Source organism: Macrosteles quadrilineatus, unplaced genomic scaffold, assembly GCF_028750875.1.
Source record: "Macrosteles quadrilineatus isolate MER2022 unplaced genomic scaffold, UCM_ALF_1.0 Scaffold_8__2_contigs__length_117827958, whole genome shotgun sequence".
Classification (NCBI taxonomy): domain Eukaryota; kingdom Metazoa; phylum Arthropoda; class Insecta; order Hemiptera; family Cicadellidae; genus Macrosteles; species Macrosteles quadrilineatus.
The window spans coordinates 88,151,734-88,160,657 of record NW_026542601.1 but is presented as its reverse complement, the minus strand read 5'-3'; the positions used below and the strand labels follow the sequence as shown (position 1 = coordinate 88,160,657).

The 8,924-nt window shown below is 34.3% G+C and overlaps 1 long non-coding RNA gene across 2 annotated transcripts; it reads left to right on the top strand.

Annotated features, from left to right (window-relative positions):
• Positions 1-501: 501 nt before the first annotated feature.
• On the top strand, positions 502-5,883 carry LOC129001008 (uncharacterized). Of its 2 annotated transcripts, none has more exons than XR_008491381.1 (3): positions 502-852; positions 3,527-3,648; positions 5,870-5,883. It is a non-coding gene; the product is annotated as an uncharacterized LOC129001008 (long non-coding RNA). The 2 variants fall into 2 exon arrangements; XR_008491380.1 differs by lacking the exon at positions 5,870-5,883 and adding an exon at positions 5,778-5,833 and having other exon boundaries at positions 503-852.
• The last annotated feature ends 3,041 nt before the right edge of the window (positions 5,884-8,924 follow it).

Below are 8,924 nucleotides of genomic sequence, written 5' to 3'. Positions count from 1 at the left end.
CATCCCAAAAGAACACAATGTTTGTTAACTGGATAGGGACCCGGGGTTCATAACTTACTTTATCATTGAGTCCATTTTTTATTATTCTAAGAGATATGAAGCTTTTCTTAATAGTAACAGGGCAAGTAGGGGGTCAAACATTCCGCACTATGGCTACATTCTGCCAGTCAATGATTCTACCCAATCCAATTAATTTTGGTTGCGTACTCCAATCCGTAGGAAACTGTAAAACTTAAAAGAAATAATTAACTATAGTTTCGGAGCAATTATACTCATACTAATTTCAAACCTTAACTTGCAACGAGCTCCGTGCCGAAGTGGCCGATTACAATAAATGTTGCTGATTAGTAGAATACATTATAAGCTTTGTGCTTTGATTATAGAAACTACTTTCACAGTTGTGTGGTTGTGTTCGTATGTTAAAAAGCTTCATGCTACACAGTTCGACTGGGACCCATTCTTTTTCACCACCCTCTTGCCGGCTGCTGATAAACGTCAGATCAGTTTAGTTAGTGTTTTGTTTGTTGGAGGAGTTCAGATGTCATTCATAAAAGAGCAATTAGAGGATTAGAGCATGTGTTTAGTGTTTGTTAACCAAACTCTTTCGTAACTATCTTCCTTTTTTGTTTACAGTTTTGTTTTATATCTTGGTGTTCAATAACACACCGGTACCGGTAAATTTAATTTTAAAATATAATTAATAGTGATTCTTTTCAACCTGCATAGGGTTAGGCCTAACCAAAATGTTTAACACTCTTAAAAAAATTTGGCAATTTTTAAACTATTGGTATTTTAGATACTTGATGGTTACAGAATTGTATATGGTTGAACGGTGGGAAAGAGCTGTTGTTAGTATCCTTTTTATCACTAGTTTAAACCTTTTAAACTAAGATTTCTACTAAGGTGGCTTTAACCAAGATTTCCTTAAGGCTAGCATGGTATAAGATAGGCCTAATCTAAGTTATCATTATCCCAGAGATTATTTTATAAAGGCTAAGTCTGGTCCAAATGGTCCTTAGTCAATCAAATTCCAAAGCATAAAGGGTAGACTTCCGTATCTGTTGGCACAAACAACCGAATGAAAATATCGATCGATAACTTATATCGTTTGGTTAGTTAGGTAAGGTTAATCTAACCTAACTAACCAAACGATATATCTAATGAAACAATCGAATAAGTTAATCAACATTTTAATTCTGTTGTTTGTGCCAACAGATACGGAAGTCTGCCCAGCATAAATAACTACCATAAGTTAAATGGATATTATTTTTAAACGTGTTTTTCTCTTTTTCAAGGTGCCGGTAAGTTTAGGTAAGTTACCGTACATGTTTTGATTGGATTGTATAGTGGCCTCTAAACAGTCCAAAGCCTAACTTCCAAAAGCTAACATTACAACAAAAATTATCCTTTTTTTATCATTGATTTTAAACCTAAACGTTTTAAGTTAGTCAATGTTTTAAAGGTAGTTTAACAGTGATAATACTCTTTAAATAAGTTAGGCCTACATGTGTGCAGTGGCGGCCCTAGAGATTGTGGGGTCAAAGGCAAAGATCAATAGAAATAACCTCTCTTAATACCTGAAATACGTCTGTGCTGGGCCCCAGGCACCACCTTGTTCGCCTTTATGTAGGGTCGCCTATCTGGATGTGTGGCAGGTAGCCAAATGAAACTTCAAAACAAACACTAGACAAATAATTCATTACTGGTACAACTAATCTTTTAACTTACTATTAGTTTAGGCCTGATCCAATTTCCCATTGGAACCACATGCCAATTATAGATAGAAAATTTACAATCTTAAAATCCGGGACAATAGTTTAGAGTTAAATATTTTATTGATAGATTTCATGTGGAATTTAGACAACCGACAGAAACAAATTTAGAATTTGGACTGACTTCAGCTGAGTTCTCCATCCTCAATCCACCTCTAGCAATGGGGAGGCGTTGGGCAATGAGCGTTGTGGCTATGTCGCATGACGTCATTTGGCTCACTGTAAGGTGAACTACTTTCTGGTAATTACGTGGAGCGTTAGACAAACTTAAGTTACACAGTTATTTGGTTCAGCGACTAATTTGCACGTGCCGTGACACTTCAAGAATTGTGCTAATGCAGAACTTGAAGGTTAAAGCTCATTGTTACAGACCCTCTTTTTATATTTAGATTTTAAAATAAAATTGTTTGTGATGGTTTTGACAGGGTTTCATTTGAAGGTGTAGCAAAGACCTCCTCATTTGTAATTGGTCTGGGAAATTTTTGTGGCCGTCACACACCCTGGAGGTGCATTGTTTTGTAGTGCCAGAAGTGGATTTCGGTTTGTCAAATTGAAACACTTTAAATCAGTGGTGTACTGTCATAGTTGGGGGCCTGGGGTGGCTTAGATGAAGAGGCCCTTTTTTACATACACATACATTTACATACATATATATTTATGTGACATAATAAATAGGCCTACCATAGTAGTGTACCCTGTTTAAAATCATTTTATGCTTAGGGTAGGCCCACTATTGTACTTATTATTTCACATATTTATTAAAAAATGTATTTTGTATCACTGATTAAATGAGCTTTTAGGTGCATGTAGGATACTTCAACTATATTCAATTTATTTACATTTATTTTTGTTATTTTAGAAATAATGAAGATAAATTAAATTTTCCTTCAAGATTTTACGTTTTTATGAGTTGGAGATTCATTTGGAGCACAATCACTCTAAGAAGTAACACAAATAAGGTTTTTTATCGTCACTCAATTTAGAATAGGCTAGGCCTATTGGCCTATTACATCTTTGTATAGAATAGGCCTACAGTAGCACAGAAAACATACTACTATAACCCAGAATGCCAACCGCATGGTAAAAAGCATTAAGTGTTTTGAGAGGACTGTCAATTCGTAGGCAGCGCCACCAGCGTTGCTGAGTGTATGCCAACGCTGGTGCCGCTGCCTACGAATTGACAGTCCTCTCAAAACACTTAATGCTTTTTACCATGCGGTTGGCATTCTGGGTTATAGTAGTATGTTTTCTGTGACAGTAGGCCTATTATTATATTACAGGAGCCTACCTTTATATTATACATTATATTTTGTACTATAATTGATCCAAACGACTGCTGCAATCCCAGCAAAATTTAACGATTTTGTTCTAATGACAAAATCGTGAGGGTATTCTGTGTTTGCGGGATCATCATATTCGTCTCCCGCGGTCGCTAGTGGTTATCTTCCGAGATCGACGGTGGAATAGTGAACATATTCCACGTCTCCTGCCTTTAATACAAAATTGTTAACATCTCCTGCAATTGCGGCGAAATCTTGGATCGCCCCCCCCCCCTCAGTAGGCTCAGCTCTTAATTAACACTCACCGTCGTCATAGGAAAAATATGAGTCCCCTATCAATTAGAAGGTTCTTTGGAAAAGAATGGTAATGCCATCCCCATGCGTTCATGCTCTGATACACCGCTGCCCAGGATATGAGAGGTTTTACTGTCTTTTGAAATTTGGAAAACTTGTCATTCCTTAACATTTTCCTAGATACAACCATTGTAATACTGTGCCTTATCCTCTCTTACATTAACTATGTGGTTTTGTCTTATACTTCGTCACTTCAGTGGTTCCCTACCTTTTGGTCATCATCTACCATTTCATGATCACAAGTAAGTATATAACCTTCAGATAATTTCATGGCGACATTAATATTTTAATTTTATTGCCAGGCATCAACACATATGAAAAAAAACCCTTCTGTAGCAAACCTGAAGACTAAAGCAACTCTACTTGCCTGATTGGCTTTATTGGCTTTTCACTAAAATATTTCCCTTAAACTTGTCAGATCTATTCCCTATTTGAAAACATTGGGTTATTTAGTAGTTAGGTTTGCTGCTACAGGGGAAGAGGCTAGAGTGAAACATTAAGAGCTTTAATGAGAAAAATTATATCAAAATATATATCTACAAATAAGCTACAACAGTATACTTATCCTCCAATTAAAATAACACAGAAATTACAAATTGGTACACGCACGTCAACACTTCAATATTCAATGTGTTAATTATTTGCTTTTTCCTCATACTGCAGCAAAAACAAGTGTTTTTCATACATGATTTGCGAGACTAAAGTAACATTTTTACTCTCTAGAAAGTAAAATGCCTTTTTAGTCCCTAGGGAGTAAATTTAGCTGTTGTAAACAGTTTTAATTTTCAATTGTAGCATTCGCACGGATCAAAATTATTTATCAATTGATTTATAAGGTAAGGTTATATATACAGGGTGAATAAAAAGTCAAGACCCCCCCATCTAATATTTTTCCAAGTAAATATACAGAGATATCCTTTTGGGGGTCGTGCTATCTTAGCAGGCAGTTTCATTTTATGATTTTGAAATTTTTGAGTCTCCCCCCAAAAGGGGGGATTTGTGGGGTAACTCAAATATTTTAAATGTAAGCCCCCTTCAAGTGACACCTCATTTTCAAGTGTTTACAAAAACTTAAAGAATGGTGAAAATTAGAGGTCGCTATCTCTTCTCTGTCCAAAATGGTAGCTCGTCAAAGGTTGTGGAAAATCAATGGTAAAATTGGTTCGTAATTGTAATATTGGCTACCATTTTGGATAGAGAAGAGATAGCGAACTCTGGTTTTCACCATTCTTTAAGTTTTTGTAAACACTTCAAAATGAGGTGTCACTTGATGGGGTTTTACATTAAAAAGTTTTTAGTTGCCCACCCAATCCCCCCTTTTGGGGGGACACTCAAACATTTTAAACGTAAACCCCCATTTAGTGAGACCTCATTTTGAAGTGTTTACAAAAACTTAAAGAATGGTGAAAACCAGAGTTCGCTATCTCTTCTCTATCCAAAATGGTAGCCGATATTACAATTACGAACCAATTTTACCATTGATTTTCCACAACATTTGACGGGCTACCATTTTGGTCAGAGAAGAGATAGCGACCTCTAGTTTTCACCATTCTTTAAGTTTTTGTAAACACTTTAAAATGAGGTGTCACTTGAAGGGAGTTTACATTTAAAATATTTGAGTTACCCCCCAAATCCCCCCTTTTGGGGGGACACTCAAAAATTTCAGAATCATAAAAAGAAACTTCCTGCTAAGATTGCACGACCCCCAAAAGGATATCTCTGTATATTTACTTGGAAAAATATTAGATGGGGGGGTCTTGACTTTTTATTCACCCTGTATAGTCAATGGTTATAGCTTATTGTTGCATTCTTGTCAATAGTTCGGCAAGTATGTACAGTAACACAATCTTATTAGACAAAATTATATTAAATCACTTACTATGGTTCGGCCGCATAGAAAACGACCTGCGTGCTAATGCTAAACCAATGCTAGAGGAGGTCGCTTTCTAAGCGGCCGAACTATAAACAGGTGCTTATTTACATTAGCAGAATTGAAAACCAGCTAGAAGTTGTTTTGAGAGGTTATTTTTAGAAAAGTATTTTTGTTTCATAGCTTAGTTTGTTAATTCCATGATGCAATATGACGAAAAATATAGTTCAGCACACGGGCAAAAAGTGTCTGCTAACGGACATATATTTGAAGCTACATATGAAATTCAACAGATAATGTTTTTCTCCTCTGAGGAGATCAATCGCTGCCCACTGCTTTGCATTGTTTCAGGTTAGTCTATTTTGACAGAGTCGTCTATCACTGACCACTGCTCCTGGAGCAGACGGAGGACGCAGTCGCTAACGATTATTAGTTGAAGAACATAGATAGATGTTATGAATTTTTTTATGATATGAATGTTTGATTTTTTCAACATTTTAGGTATCACTCCAGAATTTCTGGGCCTTAAAGTGAGAAGCATTTCTTCTGAGACATTTTTATGATATGAATGTTTGATTTTTTCAACATTTTAGGCATCACTCCAGAATTTCTGGGCCTTAAAGTGAGAAGCATTTCTTCTGAGACATTTCCACCAAGCAGTAAAAAGGAACCAGCTTTAAACTGTCCGTGACGATATATTGATTCCACTTTGAAGTGCCCAGCTTTGGTTGTCAAAGAATTGTAAGATGGACTGAACAAAAAACTAAAGCAAAATGGAAACTCTCAGAACAACGAAAGATATTGAAATGTTTATTTGTCATTTGTAAATATTAATAATTAGAAATTTCATAAGTAGATTTGTGTTTGCCAAAAAAGTCTCCTGACAAGGGGTAAGACATATTCTATTTGGAATAAAATGTAAATTTTAAGTCTCAAACAAGGGTAAAGTGTAAATATTATTGTTTAAACAGTACAAATATTGTATGTTGATATTGTAATGAAATGTTAGTGCTTAATATTATCTAAGATAATAAATGTTTTTATACTTCTCTGGGATTTTATTAAAAAACAAACCTAATAGTGCTGGCATAGAATAATAAAGTATGTTTTAAGCCATGGGGTCCTGAAACCGCTGATCCTTTGTAGTAGACAATAACTTAATTTAGTATGAGCATAAACAATATAAAAATTTCACAAAAACACTTTTTAAACACTACCTTTTGCAGCAAATCTATAAGTACTCGTTAAACTAATGCTATTTAAGAAGGAAATAAATGTAATATTTTTAAGGAGATATTTTTGTGTAAATCCAATCAAGTAAATGGAAATTTTAGGTTCCAATGGCCACAGCTGTAAGATTTAAAATTAAAAAACCGGTATCAGCAATCTTGACTCAACCTCTTATCAAGTGGTGTAGAGTGACTGTGAAATTTTATGGGAAAAATTAAAAAAATTGCATTAGGCCTAACTTATGATTGTGAATCGACAATTATTGTACACCAAGATTTTTTTTGGGTTTGCACATTTTTGTTTAGATTTAAAAGGAGTTTTTTTATGTTTTCACCTTCACATATTAGGACGCTCTAGCCCAAAACTGTTTTAAACATTACTTCAGCCTAGCTATACAGTAAAATGAGTAAAATATATTAAATTTAGAAAACACACAGTTCAAAAACCACTTTTATGGGTTCAGATGAACTCAAAACAAACATTTTCACTAAAACTCGAACATTTGGCCATAACAATACTACTGTACAATAAAACAATACAAAATGGAGATTTAATTTGGGCGTAGGGGGAAAAAGTGAAAACCAGCAAATAACAAAAAAATATAATTTCTACAAAAATTGCAAAACAGAATGGTACAGTACAGTAAAAAATTATGGTTCAAAAGTTATTACAGTATTTCTGACTTTACCCTTTCAATTATCATAAATTTACTCCCACGCTTACCCAAGGGTTTCCGACAAGCTAATGCGGGAGAGAATTATGTGTCAGATTGCTGATACCGTTTATAGCCTATTGTTAGCATTTGGAGCACCTATGTTAGCATTATTGTTAGCAATAATACAGTTGTTAGAATAATCTTTTACCTATACTGCATACAAATCGTAAAATGCCCAAAATTATTGACAAGTAAAAACAAAAAAAAATGTAAAGTTTCATAAATTAATTTTACACTCACAACACAATTATTGAAAGCTGAAAATTTTAGTATTTCAACAACTTAGCCCAAACATTGTAGAGCTGTTTAGTTGTCCTCTTCATTTTTTTTTATCTATGGGATTAAAGATTTATTAATTCAATAATATCAAACATTCGTCTAAACGGTAGACGGATTAATAAGTAAAACTCCTAAAAAACATAAACTGTAGTTTTAGCAAATGAAACAACGAAACACGGCACGCACAGTAGGAAGGCGTGACAGTTACACGCGCGGCAAAACACGCCTTTTTAGACAATTACCCAATGACAATTGTCATTTATTCACCGACAAGTTCGCCGGACCGCGACCCGACGGGGTGGGTTTACAGTGTTTTTTAAACATACTACAAAATGTTCACTGACACTGGGAGGTATATTAACAATTTGTTGGTTATTTTCATCCAGATCGAGTCATGTCATATTGTTAAGGGAGAAACTCAGATGCTTTGGGGAAATCTGTCCAAACCAATCAAATTTTTGTGGATTTGTTGAGGTCCCGACCCGACACCCGACTTTTCAGGTTTTCGCTAGATATCTAAATAATATACACGGGTGAGGCGAAGTAAAGAAATATGGTCTTTTGGAGCCAGTTTTCTATCATACACAGTACACGAAAATCAAAGTCGTAAATGTCCATTTTCTTCGGTTTAAAGATTAGTCAGCTGAAAGTTGTTCTATAAAGGTTAATTTTACAAGGAGGCTACAACACAAATAAAATAAACGGTATCAGCATCCTGACACATACTTTCTCCCATAAGCTTGTCAACAACCTTTATCGTAAGTAAGCGGTGAGAGTAAATATACGGAAATGGGATTTGTACAATTTTCTTCAGAATTTAAAGGACTATAACATACTAAATTTTTATCAAAATCGTTCGAGCCAATTTTGGAAAAATCTGATTTTCCGTTATTTTTATGGGGTTTTTATGGGAAAATATCATAATTTACAATAACTTTTGAATCGTAATTTTTACAGAAATGGGATTTGTACAATTTTCTTCATAATATAAAGGACTATAATATACTAAATTTTTATCAAAATTGTTCAGGCCATTTTTGGGAAAATCCTATTTTTCCGTTATTTTATGGGGTTTTATGGGAAAATCCCCATTAAAAATAAAAATTTCTAAAAAATGAAAAAAAACTATCACAGTTGTAAGGACCATAACATACAATGTTAAATCAAAACCGGATTTTTGTCTAAAATCCTATTTTTTCGTTATTTTATGGGGTTTTTATGGGAAAATAACATAATTTACCATAACTTTTGAACCGTAATTTTTACAGAAATGGGATTTGTACCATTTTGTTCAGAATTTAAAGGGCTACAACATACTAAATTTTTATCAAAATCGTTTGGGCCATTTTTGAGAAAATCCGATTTTTCCGGTTTTTTATGGGTTTTATGAGAAAATCCCCATTAAAAATCAAAATTTCAAAAAA